The sequence below is a fragment of the Malus domestica genome, chromosome 06, assembly GCF_042453785.1.
Source record: "Malus domestica chromosome 06, GDT2T_hap1".
Lineage (NCBI taxonomy): Eukaryota > Viridiplantae > Streptophyta > Magnoliopsida > Rosales > Rosaceae > Malus > Malus domestica.
In genome coordinates this window covers 9626039-9645180 of record NC_091666.1, presented here as the reverse complement: position 1 = coordinate 9645180, position 19142 = coordinate 9626039, and positions in this window count along the sequence as shown.

Sequence of the window (19142 nt, the reverse complement as noted above, 5' to 3'; positions counted from 1 at the left end):
ATCATATACTCTTGCTTTAAAAACCGTTTTATAAGCATAGTGGGAGTATTATATACAACTAAAACAATCAAATGGACCAATAGTTGTAATAGGACCAAAATTGTTTTAATAAAGATTAAAATGAATATTTATATGTGATGAGACCTAAAACCCTCAACCAAACCATTATTAAGTTGATAAGCGTGAGAGTGCTTTGAACACTCTTTCGTGGCCTTCCACCGTGGTAGGCTCCGATCGTTTGTGACTCGTACACCGGCTTCACCCTATCATGGGGGAGTACAAAGTGCGTGCTTACACTCAGGAGGAATCTATATGCATACTTGATGTTGTGAAAGGTAGGCAACGAGAATAACCAACATCATATCATTGTGAGGTTGTTCTTGAACCCCTACCCGAACTTGCATGGTGGGAATGACTTAACTAAGTGCAATGGAGCCAACATCATATCATTGTGAGGTGACATTCTCTAGAGGCCAAATAAGATGGGTACTTGCAAGAGATGCAAATGAGTAAGCGTACTCTCTCATTATTATTAATGCTAGCCAACATCATATCATTGTGAGGTGGGCTTGGTAGTAGTGAGTCTCCCATACCCTACTAAGAGTTTCCTCCAAAACTCTCGAATTCCAATGAGGGATATGGAATTTGCCAAAAATAGTGGGTGGTGCTATTTGATTTAAAGACCCGAATCAAATGGCTTAAAATCAATCAATTTATATTCGTTATGTATTTGTTTACCAATATATTTGCAAACGTTATCCAAAACTTGACAAAGAAAAGCTGAATGCTTTAGTTTCAGGACTTGGTACAACAATCCCAAAGATTGTCTTAAATGGATTGTAGAAGTACCTAAGTAGTCTCATCCTCACAATCTTCCTATTGATAATGTATCATTGGAAGAACATGTTAGATAAAGTCTATCATAAAGAGGACAACACTTTTAATGTCATAATTCTTCAATTACAATTTGTTGTATGAAGAAATAAGAGTTGCTTTGAACAACCCTTAATCAATGCAAACATTAGTGCTTGTTTCTTTGTTACATGAACAAGGAACTTTAGAAGAAAGCACAAAGGCATGGACACTTAATGTGCCATGATTCTTCACTTACAAATTGTTGTATGAAGAAATGAGAGTTGCCTTGAACAACTCTTGAAAGTTTGTAATTATGTTTAGAACATAATGGTTGGTTGACAAAAATAGTCCATCAATATGGACTTATGATGATTTTGAATCATTGAGTGTTGAAGTGATAAACCACTTAACGAGACGGAAACTAGGCAAGGACTTCACTTTTATGTCCCTATCCTAATGGTTCACTAAGTTTATTGTAAACTATATAGTGAACAATAAACACATACTCTCCAAAATCGTTTGATGTGTATAACACAATTGAAATAAGTTTCAAGAGAGATAGTGGGAGTTTATGGACCATGACTAATGTAGTCAAAGGTGAAAGTCAAATAAAGAAGATAAAAATAACTCCAAGGGAACAAACTTTCTTTATGAAATGATGGACATTGGAAGGGGTATTTGCAAGAAATGTCTTGCAAGTGTCAAGAACACACCTTTCGAAGGTGTTGTAAATTGTTCTTGAATAGTTCAAAACAGTTGGTTCTTCTACTTGAATGCTTGATTCCGTATTAGTAACTATGTTTTACAATCGTTGTAAAAGTGTGACTAATAAGAAGTAAAAGATATATGAGAGAAGAAAAGGTGCTTCACATTCGGAACCTGAATAAAATATAGATCTCTGCGAAAGCAGATAGTACTTACTTCCTCATATGAACTACCAAAGAAATTGTAAAAACCAAAGATTGTCTTTACATTCCAATTTTAAGGAACTTAATTCCGTCACTATAGTAGAGATGGATGAATGTTTTGTTTGACAAAACATTGTTCTTTATTAATCAATGATTGGATTATAGTAATCTAATTGATTGTCTCTATAGTAGAGATGATATGGTAGTGTTAACTGTTTAGAATATAACGATGCTTAAAACCCAAAAGGTTGCAAAGTAGTGACTAATCCCAACTAAAGTTGTGATACCTCTAAAACATAAATTACGAGTTTGGTGAAAGATGGATGCTTTGGATCGTTAGATCCGGATCCAATACCTTCCTTTTAAAATTGTATAGAGGCGAAATGTTCGAATCTTTATTCTTTTTGAAAGAAGAAAGAATCACAAAGTTGTTGAGGTTAATTCACTTAGATGTTAGTGGCACTTGTCCACAAACATAATACTACTCATGTTGTATGACATTCACCGAAGATCACTCTCGGTTGGACTATAGTTTATTTTGAATAAACACAAATCCGAATACTTTGCAAAAGGTTTCAAAGAATTCAAGAAATGTAAGTTGATGAGTAAGACGTCTAAAGTATTTACCTCCTTAGATTTGATCCAAGGAAAAGAAACACTTTAGATGAGTCTCCTTGAAAGATATCAAGGACAAAAGCATCATAAGATAACAAATTTCTCCATTAAGGAGAAGAATGAACTCGAATAAGATTTAGTTCGTTAGAAGTTATCTATTACCCATATATAGGATATATACTTCTAAGACAATATGATTGTCAATTAGAAGATCTTCCAAAAATTTTCATGACTCCATAAGATGTAGTTGGAAAGAAAGACAAAACTTAAATCGTGTTAAGATTTGGGGTTGTGTGCTAATAAGCAATATTTGTTTGATAACAATCTTGTGGGATATCCTTAAATTAACTTTTGGATATCGCTTCTATAAACCAATTAACAAATGTTGTTTTGTTGGGTAGTTCATTGTAATCCTACAATGTGATTTGCCTAAGAGCAAATGAACGAGGGATAGAACTCAAAGAATGGTTCTTTAAGAAACAAGATAGTGATCAACAAATATAACAACCTAGTTCCTATACCACAAGCTCCAAGGTAGTCGAGAAGGATTTATAAACCGTCTCAGTTGAATGGTTTGAACTTTATGACTATGTCATAGAGTTACACCTCTTAATTCGAAAGAAATAAGAATGAAAATCCTTATGACTACATTGAGTGTATATATGATATATACTCAAGGAAATGGTAAAGTACCATTTGACACGAAATAATGAAACCTTCATAAGCTAATTGGTAGCTTAAGGTGACTACAATCAAAGAGAATGGTTGACTTTGAAGAAACCATCTTTGAGATAGTCTTGGTTTCAATTAATTTGAAGATTGCTAGCTACAACTAAATGGTGATTCAATGTTTGGACATAATATGGGTTTCCGAAACCATTATTAAGATAGTCTTGATAATATATGTCTAAAACTATAAATCACAAGACATATAAGTTGTAGAGATCCAACCATCATGAATCTTAGCAAGCTAGTGGGAGCTATAAGCATCTTATGAGAAAAGGATCAAATCATTTGATTTCTCATAAAGATGTAAATGAATCTTTTGTTTACTAGGTTTACAAAAGGTTAGTGGGAGTTAATCATGTTCCTAAAATTTAAATATATATGATATATTAATTTTGGAAATGAAAAGAATACTTCTTCATTAAAGTTATAACTTTAAAACATTATATGAAGATAGAATGTATATGGGAGTTAATCATGTTCCTAAAATTTAAATATATATGATATATTAATTTTGGAAATGAAAAGAATACTTCTTCGTTAAAGTTATGACTTTAAAACATTATATGAAGATAGAATGTATATGGGAGATATAGTCTATATACATGCGATGGAAATCTATAATGATATATTTCATGATATAATTGGATTATATCAATCCATAATAATAGACAATACATGCAAGGAAGTTTCTCATATGATGATAAACTTCAATTAGAAGGACAACTCTAGTGAGACTAAGAAGTTGCTCTTCTCAAAGAGAACGTACTCTTTGACTCCCAAAGAAATAATGCGTAAATAGAATCCTTTATGCATAAGCATAAAGGTGATTTATGTATATCATATTGTATGAAAAACATTGATATGAGTTGTACCTAGAATGGTACAAGACGATATCAGTGCAAGCCCAGGATCAGAACCATGGCAACTGTCAAGTAAGTCCTTAAGTATTTATGAAATACTAAAGGATAGATTCCTCAAAGAATGAGGAAGAATTAGAGTAACGTAAAGGAAGCGTAAATGTATTAGATTATGAATCTAATCCATCATTGGATGTTTCTTCATTATGAAAGAAGAGATAATCAGATATCTCTTCATTATGACTAAAGAGATATTTGGATGGAAACATTAAAAGTAATGACTTTAGTGTGTTCCATTATGAATGCAAAATATATTGCCATATAGAGAAGCTTACAACAATGTTGTTTGGATGGGAAAGTTCATTTATGAACTCTCTATCCAGTTCCAACCAGAAAGTGTATCTAGTGTACTGACACTATGACACTAATGGGGCGATAGCTCAAGCCAGGGAATCAAGGTCTCATCAAGATCCGAACTCAAATGAGAGACTGAACCACATGATTGAGAATCATGTATAATGGTGACGTCGTTATTCTCAAGGTTGCTTCTATGGATAACATATAGATATCCATTGTCTAGGCCTACTATTCAGCCATTTATGAAATGACTACAGAAGAGGTATCGTCACTGATGACCAAGCTGATTGGTTCTAGTGCAAGTGGGAGATTGTTGGAAATGTGCCCTAAAACCAATCATATGATGATACTTTACGGACATTTCACATGTTAAACTAATCTAGTTTAATATCAAGGGCAAAGATTATTGTTTGAGCCGTCTCATATAAATGTTATATGCTTAAACGATAAGTCCAAGGAATATGTGATTGGGAGAATGCGATCTAAAGAAGTTAGATTCATGAGACCATTCTTTCGTAGACACATCCTAAACGTTCCTGATCATAGGATTGCCAATTGGGCATTGACAGTCCGTTAAGATCAGTACGTGCTGTGTCTTCTCTCAGGGAGAGTGACTAGTCTCGAGTCATTGGTGTGTGTGACATCAAGACAAGTACGTAGGTGCTCAATAAAGAACGAGTTCACTGAACACGATCAACGAAGAGTTCTCATATTCATGTCACATGAGAACTCATGGTTGGGATAATGCAAAGTAGTCCTTTGACCTTAGGCATCATAGTTGTCTTGTGGTTAAGTCCTTGATCTTTGATTATGTCAAAGTCACTCCATCAGGAGGGTGTCCACGACCTAGTTGGGGTTAAGCCACTTAGCTATGGAGGCAAGTGAATGTGTAACAAGGGATCTCTAACCTTCAAACCGTTTGAGGGAGAATACTCTATGATATGATTAAGAATCTCTGGCCAGAGTATGAATGAGATTTAGGAAAGTCGTTCCAAATCACATTCAAGGTAATCATATAAGCACACGAATCACATTGGATAGTAGACATGAATAAACTATCAAACCAAACAATGTGGTCAAGAGTATTGTATTAGAGAAAGACCGTATTGCATTTGTAATCTTAAACTGAATAGGTTCTCTACCTCTTCTGATTAGCTTGGGTAACCATGATATGCTGCTATGTGTCACTCTTGGTTTGTGGAAGCCCTAAACGTGTATAAACACTAAAGGGAGAATTGAAAGTACGTTTCAATTCACAATCGATTTGAAAGAGTTTTAATCGCCCACTGCCTCGTTAAAAGGAACCTAATGGATCGTACACCGTGTAAGGTGGAGATTGAAGAAACAATGGAGATGAGTAAGAATAATTAAATGGTTTAATTATTTATGGCAAGGATTAATTAATATGTTAATTAATCAAACAAATAAGTTCGTTAAAGACCTCGGGATAGTTTTGGACCTTAAGGCCCAATGGGCTTCGAACGTTAAGCCCATTGACTTAAGTTGTATGACAATTTAATGAATAAAGATTCACAAAGGCCCAAAAGCCCAAATCCCTTATGTGGCCGGCCATGTGTGTTGAATTAGGGTTTTTGGTTCTTTAGGTCATTTAAAGAAGTGACTATATAAAGAACTTTATAGCCTAAAATTCATTAAGGGGTTTCTTTTAGGAAATTGGAGAGAACACAAAGCTCTCCTTTCTCTCTAAAGAGGCCGGCCCCCCTTGGAGGGATTAGCTAGCAATCCCACTCCTCCAAGGTCACTCATTTCTTCTCCAATCTAACTTTGGTGTAGACACTTAGAGGTTCTCAATTTTGGGAACTTGGAGAACCATATTCTTCCATCCAAATCCATGGATCTAAGAAGCAAGGAATGAAGGCCCTCTCTTTGGGTGATTAGCCTTTGCTTATGCAAAGAGGAATCTACAAAGGTATAAATTTCAACTCACTTTGATTTGAGTTGAGTCTTGGTTCACCAATCTACTAGGCTTTGAATTTCATGGTCAATGTTTTGTTTTTGAATGCATGCAAGCATAATTCCGCCTGTTAATTGTTAAATGCATGCTATAGATGTTATTCAAATGAACATGTTTTCACAAAATCATCCTTGGGAGAATGCGATCTAAAGAAGTTAGATTCATGAGACCATTCTTTCGTAGACACATCCTAGACGTTCCTGATCATAGGATTGCCAATTGGGCATTGACAGTCTGTTAAGATTATTACGTGCTGTGTCTTCTCTCAAGGAGAGTGACTAGTCTCAAGTCATTGATGTGAGTGACATCAAGACAAGTACGTAAGTGCTCAATAGAGAATGAGTTCACTGAACACGATCAACAAAGAGTTCTCATATTCATGTCACATGAGAATTCATGGTTGGGATAATGCAAAGTAGTCTTTTGACCTGAGGCATTATAGTTGTCTTGTGGTTAGGTACTTGATCTTTGATTATGTCAAAGTCACCCCATCCGCGAGTGTCCACGGCATCGTCGGGGTTAAGCCACTTAGCCATGGAGGCAAGTGAATGCGTAACAAGGGATCTCTAACTTTCAAACCTTTTTGGGGGTGAATACTCTATGATACGATTAAGAATCTCAGGCCAGAGTATGAATGAGATTTAGGAAGTCGTTCCAAATCACATTCAAGGTAATCATATAAGCACACGAATCACATTGGATAGTAGACATGAATAAACTATCAAACCAAACAATGTGGTCAAGAGTATTGTATTAGAGAAATACCGTATTGCATTGTAATCCTAAACTGAATAGGTTATCCACCTCTTATGATTAGCTTGGGTAACCATGACATACTGCTAGGTGTCACTCATGGTTTGTGGAAGCCCTAAACGTGTATAATCACTAAAGGGAGAATTGAAAGTAAGTTTCAATTCACAATCGATTTGAAATGGTTTTAATCGCCCAACCACTGCCTCGCTAAAATGAACCTAATGGATCGTACACCGTGTAAGGTGGAGATTGAAGAAACAATGGAGATGAGTAAGGGTTTAATTATTTATGGCAAGGATTAATTAATATGTTAATTAATCAAACGAATAAAGTTCGTTAAAAGACCACGGGTTAGTTTTGAGCCTCAAAGCCCAATGGGCTTCGAACGTCAAGCCCATTGACCTAAGTTGTATGACAACTTAATGACAAATAATTCACAAAGGTCTTAAAAGCCCAATGAAACCCTTTGGCCGGCCATTTAGTTAAAGGAGTGGGTTTTGGACTTAATTACAAGTTTGCCACTCCAATGAATAAAGGTATAAATATGACTTTATAGCCAAAATTCATTTAGGGTTTTCTTTTGGGGATAGGATGAGAACATAAGCTCTCCTTTCTCTCTAAAGTGGACGGCCTCCTTGGAGGGTTTAGCTAGCAATCCTACTACTCCAAGGTCACTCATTTCTTCTCCAATCTAACCTTGGTGAAGAGACTTAGAGGTTCTCAATTTTGGGAACTTGGAGAACCATTTCATCCATCCAAATCCATAGATCTAAGATGCAAGGAATGAAGGCCCTCTCTTTGGGTGATTAGCCTTTGCTTATGCAAAGAGGAATCTACAAAGGTATAATTTCTCAACTAACAAATGTTGTTTTAAGTTGAGTCAAGGTTCACCAATCTACTAGGCTTTGAATTTCATGATTAATGTTTTGTTTTTGAGTGCATGCAAGCATGATTCCGCCTTTTAATTGTTAATTGCATGCTATAGATGTTGCTGAAATGAACATGTTTTTCACAATATTTCCTTCATGTATATGATTGTGATGAGATGCATTTAGAGCTCATTATCCTGCACCCCAATGCTAGTGCTCCCGCCTGTGGCCAGGGCATAGTCCTTCACGTAATATTCACCTCCCGTACCACACGTTCACCTTGGATCCAAGTTTGGTGCACAGCCCTATCGTATATACCACAATAGGTGGTTCCGACTCGTAGGTGAACCGCAATTTATCGCACAGCCTTCACGTGATTGTAGCACTTGAGTGTACTTATTTGCACCTAGCCCTGTCATATAGACCACCTTAGGTGGTTCCAACTCGTGTGCAGGATTAGAGTGCTAAGTTACAGGTTCAGCTATACAAGTCACATTAGGTGACTCCGACTGGCATATCATGTCACATTGAATTGTTTCACCTGGCTTAGATATTTATTGCTGAGATACTCGACATGGCATATACTTGGTTTTCACTACTCTCGAGTATGATTTCTATATACGTACATATTGCTATTTTTTTGGGAAAATTATACGAGTTTTACGGTGAGGGGTTATTATGTTTTGAAAGAGAAATGTGTTTTCAAAAGCTTTATTTTTGCCCACTCACGTTTTCTATTTTTCGCCCCTCCAGGCTTTAATTGCTAAGCGATCGTATTGACGAGGATCCTGCGAGTCTCAGTATATGTGGCTACTTCTAAGGGTATGATCTTTACCCACTCTATTGTACTATACTGATGCTCTGACGTCACGTGTGAGATGGGTTCATGTCCGCTCACTAGTGCACTCTGTATTTAGGCACATTTAGGTTTTAAATTTATTCACATTTTCCACATCACTACATTTTATGGCTTCGTCACTCTCCAGGTGACAGCCAACACAACCTGATTCGGTGTCTTAGTGGACATTCTGGGTCTAGGTGTGTCAGTTTGGTATCATAGCATAAGTTCGGTAGTATTGCTTTCACGCGTGATGAAAGCATTCTAGGTTCTTGAGCCTAATTTTTGAAACTTGCCACCTCGTCGACTACGAAAAATGTGTTAGTTTTTCCTAAGTTTTAGGTAGTTTTGGCGACTTGTCGACATTTTAGAAGATTAGTTTAGTGAACGCTTTTAGACTTAAAGTGAAAAATTTTCCTACCAAGGAAAGATGTAGATTTGAGACTAGTTGATTGGCCCTAACGCAGGGTTAAGGTATCAATATGGGTCTGTTGTCAAGGATTTATAGATCAATCCCATCACTATTATTTAGCCATCATTATTAAACCTTTTGAGGTTGGGAAATCAGAAATAGTTTAGGTTCCTTGGCAATGTCCGTTAGATTACCACCCATATTCTTATGAAGTCTACTATCGTCAAGACCCCAGAAATGTCTCTAGTGACAATACGATACTACAAGGGTAGCACTTGATGGAAGAACATCTTGGTACAATCAGTTTTGGTCCCTGATAACACTTATCTTTCCAAATGCACTAGTGATCATCTTGGATCTTTAAGAGGAAGATCGACTTCCGTTTAAGTCCGTCCTAAAGTAAATTGTTAGAAGATTCTTCCTCTCGCCTTAGGACGTCCTAACCAATGCTAGTTTTCAAATTTTCTTTTAGTGTTGTACTCATTATTTTGATGAGTATAGGCACATGTGTGTGAGTTGTTACACCTACAGTTAGTAGAAATCTAGAAGTAGAAAGTATTTTTTTCCCTAGAATTTGTTGATGCACAAAACCAGAGGTCTTGGAACAATGTAAATCCGATCGTGAATCTGCATGAAATGTGAATAACACAAGATGTATCGTGGTTCACCCCAAGGTTTGGGCTACGTCCACACTGATTATGTATTTATCTGAGGGAGAGAGAGCTTTGAATAACAATGAGAGCTTTGAGAGGGTGAGGAGTCTTAGGAATTGGCCTCAGAAATGGCCTCCTTTATAGAATAAGGACTCCTCACTTATTACATATTTGCCCCTTCCTTTATCATATAATTACATTTAAGTCCCTCGAGTATTTGTACGAGATCTAAATACGAAACCCTAAATATGGTATAAACAGAATTAATGAATCACCTCACAGGATCAATTCCTTGCCAATCATTCAAAACCATTCCCCTGAGCGGGCTCTAACCTGTAATCAACCTATGGTGGCGCTATTAATTGATGATACAGTCCGATATCCAGGGACCGTCAACCAGTATTTCGGTGGTATAACTTCTGATACTGGACACAGGCTAGTATTTGGGAATGATACCTTTATGCCAACACACCGATTTACAGTTTCAGGATAATAAACAATATCAAAATATTGTATATGTGTCAATTAGTGGCGCGACTGGTGGACTGATTAATAGTGATTATTTGAGCTGAAAAAAAAACTGTGGAATCGAACTATGAAATGACATTCACTACTAGAATGTTTTGCATGTCGAGAAAACTGTGAAGACCTTTTAGTTCATGTCGTAGAGTTAGTAGCTTAGCACGTTTCGAGGAGGTATGCATTTGACATCTTTTCTTGAAATTCTACTTGGGATGCCATCGAATGCGAGAATTAGAATACACCAATGATTCACCTTGTTAACACCACATTTACTCTCCCTATTTCTTATCGAACAACTCCTATATCAGTTTTCCTTTTGACTTTTCGATCGAGTCCTACTTCATTCAGAGAACTTAGTCACTAAAGCTTACCGATTAGGGAATTACCCAATCAAACATTTTATCTAGGGAACTTCAAACCTATTCGCGAGGGTGAAAGACTAAACCCTAGGTTTTTACCTAGATTTTAACAACTCGATCGGTTTAAACCCTACTTTGAACTGATGGTTTAGCCAACCAACCTTTGTAATCTGAGTTTGCTTCCATGGTCTGACGAATTCATAAAGGTCTTCTCAATGATCTTCTTATCTACCTCGATAGTGAGACCAAATTCTCAAAGCTCTGTTAGTCAACTTATTACCAGATTCTTCGACTAAAAACTTTGAGTAAATTGATACTCTTATTGGGAGACGTGATCTTAGTTTCTTTTATTTTTCCTAGTAAAATTCGAGATATCCTTGGTCTTGTCGATTTTATCGACAATTGGTTAGAGATTTTTTTATTATAATGTTTTTCCTCAATCACAACCGAGGAAAGTTAGTTTAGTTGTAATGTTAGAAATGAATAAAATTTCTGACAACCGAAGTGTTGTCTCACCTCATCTTTGTTCTACGTCTCCCATGCCATTAATCATTCTGAAATCCATGATGACATGTTCTTTGGATGTTTCAGCTGTGCAGAGGCAGCATGACGGATTATCACTTATATTTCCAATGTGTAGAATTGTTTGGAATGAGCCATCTTATCTATGACTTGGAGTGAACATTTACCATCTTTGCTTGAAAAATCAAATAACATTTCTCTGTGAAGAACGTGTCCAAAATCCTTATCAACATTAGAATTTCTTAAGTACATTTACTCTTGGAATGAGCTAAGTTTCTGATAGCGGCAGTAAAAGGACTAAATCAACATTTACGAGTGGATCATCATGTATCAGTCCGGTTGTATAAAAAGGACATATCTATCCTTGAACACTTTCAGCTTATCCTGTTCTACTTCAGTTGGAAAATTCGAGTATAGATATGGCGTTACTTTTAACCCATCAAGAAATAGTTCAAATGGTTATAATCACTTTTATTGTATGAATGGAGTTGGGAAGTATCATTATACACACTCAGTACGATGTATTTTGTACGTGTAGAGAATGTGAAAATCAATAATCATGATGCTGAACCAAAGCTATGCTTATGTGGTGTTTCAATTGGTGGTAGCTTTACTTAAGTGGAAAGCTGTATTCTTCCAGCCTCAAAGCTTAAAGTATTGGCGATGATTTCTTTCCTTAAAATGGGCATTGAAATTTCAACAACAAGACACTTGTGTGATAGGAGCATATTTATGCGACTTAGTTGGCTTGTTCTTGTGCATTTATGTCGTGTTTCCTGAGTTATTTTAATGTTTAAAGTCATTTTCGTGTGTTTTCAGATTTTATGGACAAAGTAGGCAAGAAGATGCATTTTGGAGCATTTTGGAGCAAAATGGAGCTTGGAATGCATGTCACATATTTCGGCCAAAGTGGATGGACGAATTTGAGAACTAAAGAGGCCAAGATTGTGAAGATTTATGGTCCAAAAGATGAAGAACTCAGCCCAAAAATTTGTCACCCCAACTTGCCTTCATTGCCATGCAAAACAACATAGAATTCCCTTTGGATTCCCATGCCATGCTTGATCACTCTTGTCCCCTACATAATTTCTGATTTCATGCTTCAATTCATTTAATTATTACACTTAATTGCTTGATACCTCTTGTTCCCTTCACCCACAAAATTTTATACAACTTTCACAACCATAACATGCACCAATTCATGCTCCATCATTCACATTTGGAATCCCATGCCTTGTGTACCACATGTTGCTGCACCTTTGACCCATTTATTGACACATTTTCACCTCCCTTTCCATCTCTATGCAATGTACACAATCATTCATGCTCCCTAGCTACAAGACCACTCCATTTTACCCTTCACACTTTGCATCATCACTTCATTTTCACCCTTGGACCATTGCACACCACATACACTCTTTGCCGTGCATTCTCCCTAGCCTAACCTGATTCTCTAAGGTTTTTGGGGCCTATATATACATGTTTACACCCCTTGGCAAAGGGTTCACACTCTCATATTTACCATTCATCACAGAAATTCGTCCATACTCACCCTAGGTATCAAAACACCCCAAAAACACCATTCTAGTGCCTAGAAAACATAACAGCCACTCCACCTTCTTCCACCCTCTTTGCCTAGTTCTCCACCACCCTCCAACCCTCAAACACTCCTCCACACTTACCCTAAACCTTTCCATACCATTCCCCATCCATTCTACATCATAAAACTACCCAAAAATCCGTCCACAAAGCAATCTGCCGTAAGCAAGCAAAGGAGAATTCTTGGATGCACTTGCCACCCAAGTTGGAGCATTTTAGGTGTTTTCTTTCCTTTGATTTTAATGTCTAATTTTATGTATCTTTGCTTTGTGAGTATGAGGAACTAAACCCCTCTTAGTTAGGGGGTGATTCGAAACCATGTTCATACTTGCAATATGATTTGATTACATCCAGTTGTGATTCATAAGTTGTGAATTCAATTTACTTATCCGATCGTATAAAAAATGATTTGTGTATGTTGGTTGAGAGTGCACGCTTAATTTTCATGCATGAATTTAACGCTAGAATATAAGGGAGTTTCACCTAATCGTTATGAACTTATATTCACAAGTAGTGAAGGTTGCTAGTCACAATCACGTTAAGTAAATTCTTGGCATAAGTTTCATGCAAATCATAGTAACGAGTACCTCGTCAATGCTTATGTTTTTCATAGAACTTAATGATTCTTGCTTGTATCTCTATTATGCAATTCATGTAGGGAACTTGTAGGGAATGTTTTGGGTTGTCGTATGCAATCATTCAATCCAATAACTTGTGGAAAAACGGAGGGTTAATTAGTGCAATTCACGGTTAATTTGGGGCGTTGAGTATTCATAGCTTATCAAAAAGCAACTGGAAATCGTTTTGTATGCAAGTGTGACATGTGTGGAGAATAACCTCCTAGTTAGCCTTCCATCCATAAGTTTCATTCAAATTCATTTTACAATCTGTTTTGATTCACTTAAATTTGTCTAAGAATTTGTTTACTTTGTTCTTGTCTTAATTTAATTATTTTCGTCCAAAATCAACCCCATCTTATTTCTTTGAGTCATATTAATTAGAACTTGTCTTAGATTATGTTTTTAAGTGTTTTAGTTCATTAGAAAACCAAAATTCGTCCAAGTTTGTGTTAGAGTCCCAAAACTGCCCAGATTGTGTGTTTAAGGTAGTTTTGAGTGTTTAGGGGCTATTTTGAGTCTTTTGGTTTGTTTTAGTGTTTTAAAGTATAGTTTTGCATTCTTTGAGTCTAGTTAGTGTTTTAAACTTTGTTTTTACGTTTTCAAGTCAGTTTCCAAGTGATTTAGCAATCCCTCTTAATCCCCGGCCTAGAACGATCCCTACTTACATACTTTACTACAATTGATAAAAAGAGGGTTTAATTTGTGTGCTTATATATTTCGCATCATTGTGTGAAGGAAATTTTGTGAAAAACATGTTCATTTGAGAAACATCTATGGCATGCAATTAACAATTAAAGGCGGAATCATGCTTGTATGTACTCAAAAACAAAACATTACCCATGAAATTCAAAGCCTAGTAGTTATGTGAACCAAGACTCAACTCAAGAACAAAGTGAGTTGAGAAATTTTATACCTTTGAAGCACCTCTTTACTTAGCAAAGGTTAATCACCCATGTCAGGGCCTTCTTTCCTTTGTCACCTTACTCATTGGCTCCATGGATGTGGATGGAGGAACTTTGCTTCTTGGCTCCATGCCTTCTTAGATATGGATGGAAGAATTGGTTTCTCCAAAAGTCCCCAAAGTTGGAGACCTTTAAGTTCCAACACCAAGGATGGTTGAGGAAGAAGATGAGTGGCCATAGAAGAGTTAGATGCTAGTAAACTCTCCCATGGTGGCCGGCTATTCTAGAGAGAAAAAGAGAGAGAGTTTTTCTCACTTTTCATCCTTAGAAAACCCTAATGAGGATGGAGCAAAGATACCCCTTCTATGCTTTCAACTTTTGTATGCATTTTGGACCAAAAGGCCCTTCCTCTCTTGATGACCGGTTTTCCCAAGCCTTTGGGCTATTTTGGACTTCTTGAATTTTGTTTGTTAAGTTGTCATACAACTTAAGCTAATGGGCTTGACGATTCGAAGCCCAATTTGGGCTTTAAGGCCCAAAACTAACTCAAGGTTTAAAACGAACTTATTCGTTTGATAAATTAACATATTAATTAATTCTTGCCATAAACAATTAAACCATTTAATTGTCCTTACTCATCTCCCTCAAATCCTTCAAGCATTACCTTACACGGTGTGCGATCCATTAGGTTCCTTTTAGCGTGGCAGTGGGCGATTAGAACTCTTTCAAATCGATTGTGAATTGAAACTTACTTTCAATTATCCCTTTAGTGATTATACACATTTAGGGCTTCCACAAAACATGAGTGACACCTAGCAGTATGTCATGGTTACCCAAGCTATTCATAAGAGGTGGATAACCTATTCAGTTTAGGATTACAATGCAGTACGGTCTTTCTCTAATACAATACTCTTGACCACATTGTTTGGTTTGATAGTTTAATCATGTCTACTATCCAATGTGATTCATTTACTTATATGATTACCTTGAATGTAATTTGGAACGACTTCCTAAATCTCATTCATACTCTGGCCAGAGATTCTTAATCATATCATAGAGTATTCTCCCTCAAACAGTTTGAAGGTTAGAGATCCTTTGTTGCGCATTCACTTGCCTCCATGGCTAAGTGGCTTAACCCCAACTATGTCGTGGACACCCTCGGATGGAGTGACTTTGACATAGTCAAAGATCAAGGACCTAACCACAAGACAACTATGATGCCTCAGGTCAAAGGACTACTTTGCATTATCCCAACCATGAGTTCTCATGTGACATGAGTATGAGAACTCCTTGTTGATCGCGTTCAGTGAACTCATTCTCTATTGAGCACCTACGTATTTGTCTTGGTGTCAGTCACACCAATGACTCGAGACCAGTCACTCTCCCTAAGAGGAGACATAGCACGTATTGATCTTAACGGACTGTCAATGCCCAATTGGCAATCCTATAATCAAGAACGTTTAGGATATGTATACGAAAGAGAATGGTCTCATGAATCTAACTTCTTTAGATCGCATTCTCCTAATTACATATTCCTTGGACTTATCGTTTAAGTGTATAACATTTATATGAGACGGCTTCAAACAATAATCTTTGCCCTTTAAATTAAACTATATTAGTTTAACATGTGAAATGTCTGTAAAGTATCATCATATGATTGGTTTTAGGGCACATTTCTAACAATCGCCCACTTGCACTAGAGCCAATTAGCTTGGTCATCAATGATGATACATCTTCTGTAGTCATTTCAAAAAATGGTTGAGTAGTAGGCCTAGACAATGGATATCTATATGTTATCCATAGAAGCAACCTTGAGAATAACGATGTCACCATTATACATGATTCTTAATCATGTGGTTTAGTCTCTCATTTGAGTTCGGATCTTGATGAGACCTTGATTCCCTGGCTTGAGCTATCGCCCCATTAGTGTCATAGTGTCGGTACACTGGAGACACTTTCTGGTTGGAACCGAATAGAGAGTTCATAAATGAACTTTCCCATCTAAACAACATTGTTGTAAGCTTCTATATGGCAATATATTTTGCATTCACAATGGAACACACTAAAGTCATTACTTTTAATGTTTCCATCCAAATATCTCTTTTGTCATAATAAAAAGATATCTGATTATCTCTTCATTCATAATGAAGAAACATCCAATGATGTATTAAATTCATAATCTAATACATTTACGCTTCCATTACGTTACTCTAATTCTTCCTCATTCTTTGAGGAGTATATCCTTTAGTATTTCTTAAATACTTAAGAACTCACTTGACAGTTGCCATGGTTCTGATCCTGGGCTTGCACTAATATCGTCTTGTACCGTTCTAGGTACAACTCATATCAATATTTTTCATATAATATGAAATACGTAAATCACCTTTCTACGTATGCATAAAGGATTCTATTTATGCATTATGTTTCTTTAGGAGTCAAAAGGTACGTTCCCTTTTAGAAGAGCAACTTCCTAGTCTCACAAGAGTTGTCATTCTGATTGAAGTTTATTATCATATGAGAAACTTCCTAGCATCTTTTGTCTATCATTAGGGCTTGATATAATCCAATTATATCCTGAAATCTATCATTATAGATTTCCATCCCATGTTTATAGACTATGTCTACCATATACATTCTATCGTTATAGAATGTTTAAAGTCATAACTTTAACGAAGAAGTATTCTTTTCATTTCCAGAATTAATATATCATATATGTATATATATATTTATATGTGTATATATATATATGTATATATATATATGTATACATATATATATATATTCAAATTTAGGAACATGATTAAGTCCCACTAATCTTTTGTAAACCTAGTAAACAAAAGATTCATTTACATCTTTATGAGAAATCAAACGATTTGATCTTTCTCTCATAAGACGCTTATAGCTCCCACTAGCTTGCTAAGATTCATGATGGATGGATCTCTACAACTTACATGTCTTGTGATTTATAGTTTCAGACATATATTATCAAGACTGTCTTAATAATGGTTTCCGAAACCCATATTATGTCCAAACATTGAATCACCATTTAGTTGTAGCTAGCAATCTTTGAATTAATTGAAACCAAGACTATGTCAAAGATGGTTTCTTCAAAGTCAACCATTCTCTTTGGTTGTAGTCACTTAAGCTACCAATTAGCTATAAAGGTTTCATTATTTCGGGTCAAATGGTACTTTACCATTTTCTTGAGTATATGTCATATGTACACTCAATGTAGTCATAAGGATTTTCATTCTTATTTCTTTCGAATTAAGAGGTGTAACTCTATGACATAGTCATAAAGTTCAAACCATTCAACTGAGACGATTTATAAATCCTTCTAGACTACCTTGGAGCCTGTGGTGTAGGAACTAGGTTGTTATATTTGTTAATTATCTTGTCTCTCAAAGAACCCATTCTTTGAGTTCCATCTCTCGTTCATTTGTGTTAGGCAAATCATATTGTAGGATTACAATGAACTACCTAACAAAACAACATTTGTTGGTTTGTTTATAGAAGTGATATCCAAAGGTTAATTTAAGGATATCCACAAGATAATTCTCAAACAAATATTGCTTATTAGCACACAACCCCAAATCTTAACACGATTAAGACTTATCTTTCTTTCCAACTACATCCTATGGAGTCATGAAAATTTTGGAAGATCTTGTAATTGACAATCATATTGTCTTAGAAGTATATATCCTATATATGGGTAATTGATAACATCCAACAAACTAAATCTTATTCAAGTTTGTTCTTCTCCTAATGGAGAAATCCATTATCTTATGATGCTTCTTTCCTTGATATCTTTCAAGGAAACTATTCTAAAGTGTTACCTTTCCTTGGATCAAATCTAAGGAGGTAAATACTTTAGACGTCTTACTCATCAACTTACATTCTTGAATTCTTTGAAACCTTTTGCAAAGTATTCGGACTTGTGTTTATTCAAAATAAACGATAGTCCAACCGAGAGCAATTTCGGTGAATGTCATACAACATGAGTAGTATTATGTTGTGGACAAGTGCCACTAATATCTAAGTGAATTAACCTCAACAACTTTGTGATTCTTTCTTCCTTTCCGAAGGAATAAAGATTCAAACATTTTGCCTCTATACAATTTTAACAAGAAGGCATTGGATCCGGAGCTAACGATCCAAAGCATCCATCTATGACTAACTCGTAATTTATGTTTTAGAGGTATCACACCTCAATTGGGATTAGTCACTACCTTGCAACCTTTTGGGTTTTAAGCATCGTTATATTCTAAACAGTTAACACTACTATATCATCTCTACTATAGAGATAATCAATTAGATTACAATAATCTAATCATTCATTAATAAAGAACAATGTTTTGTCAAACAAAACATAATTTCCATTTCTCATACGGAATTAAGTTCCTTTATTCAATTGGAATGTAAAGACAATCTTTGTTTTTCCATTTTCTTTGGTAGTTCATATGAGGAAGTAAGTACTACCTGCTTTCGCAGAGATCTACATTTGATTCAAGTTCTGAATGTGAAGTACTTTCTCTTCTCTCATTGATCTTCTACTTCTTATTAGCCACACTTTTACAACGATTGTAAAACATAGTTAGTAATATGGAATCAAGCATTCAAGTAGAAGAACCAACTGTTTCAATTGTGTTATATACATCAAACAATTTGGAGAGCGTTTAGGATATGTATACTGATCTTAACGAACTGTCAATGCCCAATTGGCAATCCTATGATCAAGAATGTTTAGGATATGTATACGAAAGAGAATGGTCTCATAAATCTAACTTCTTTAGATCG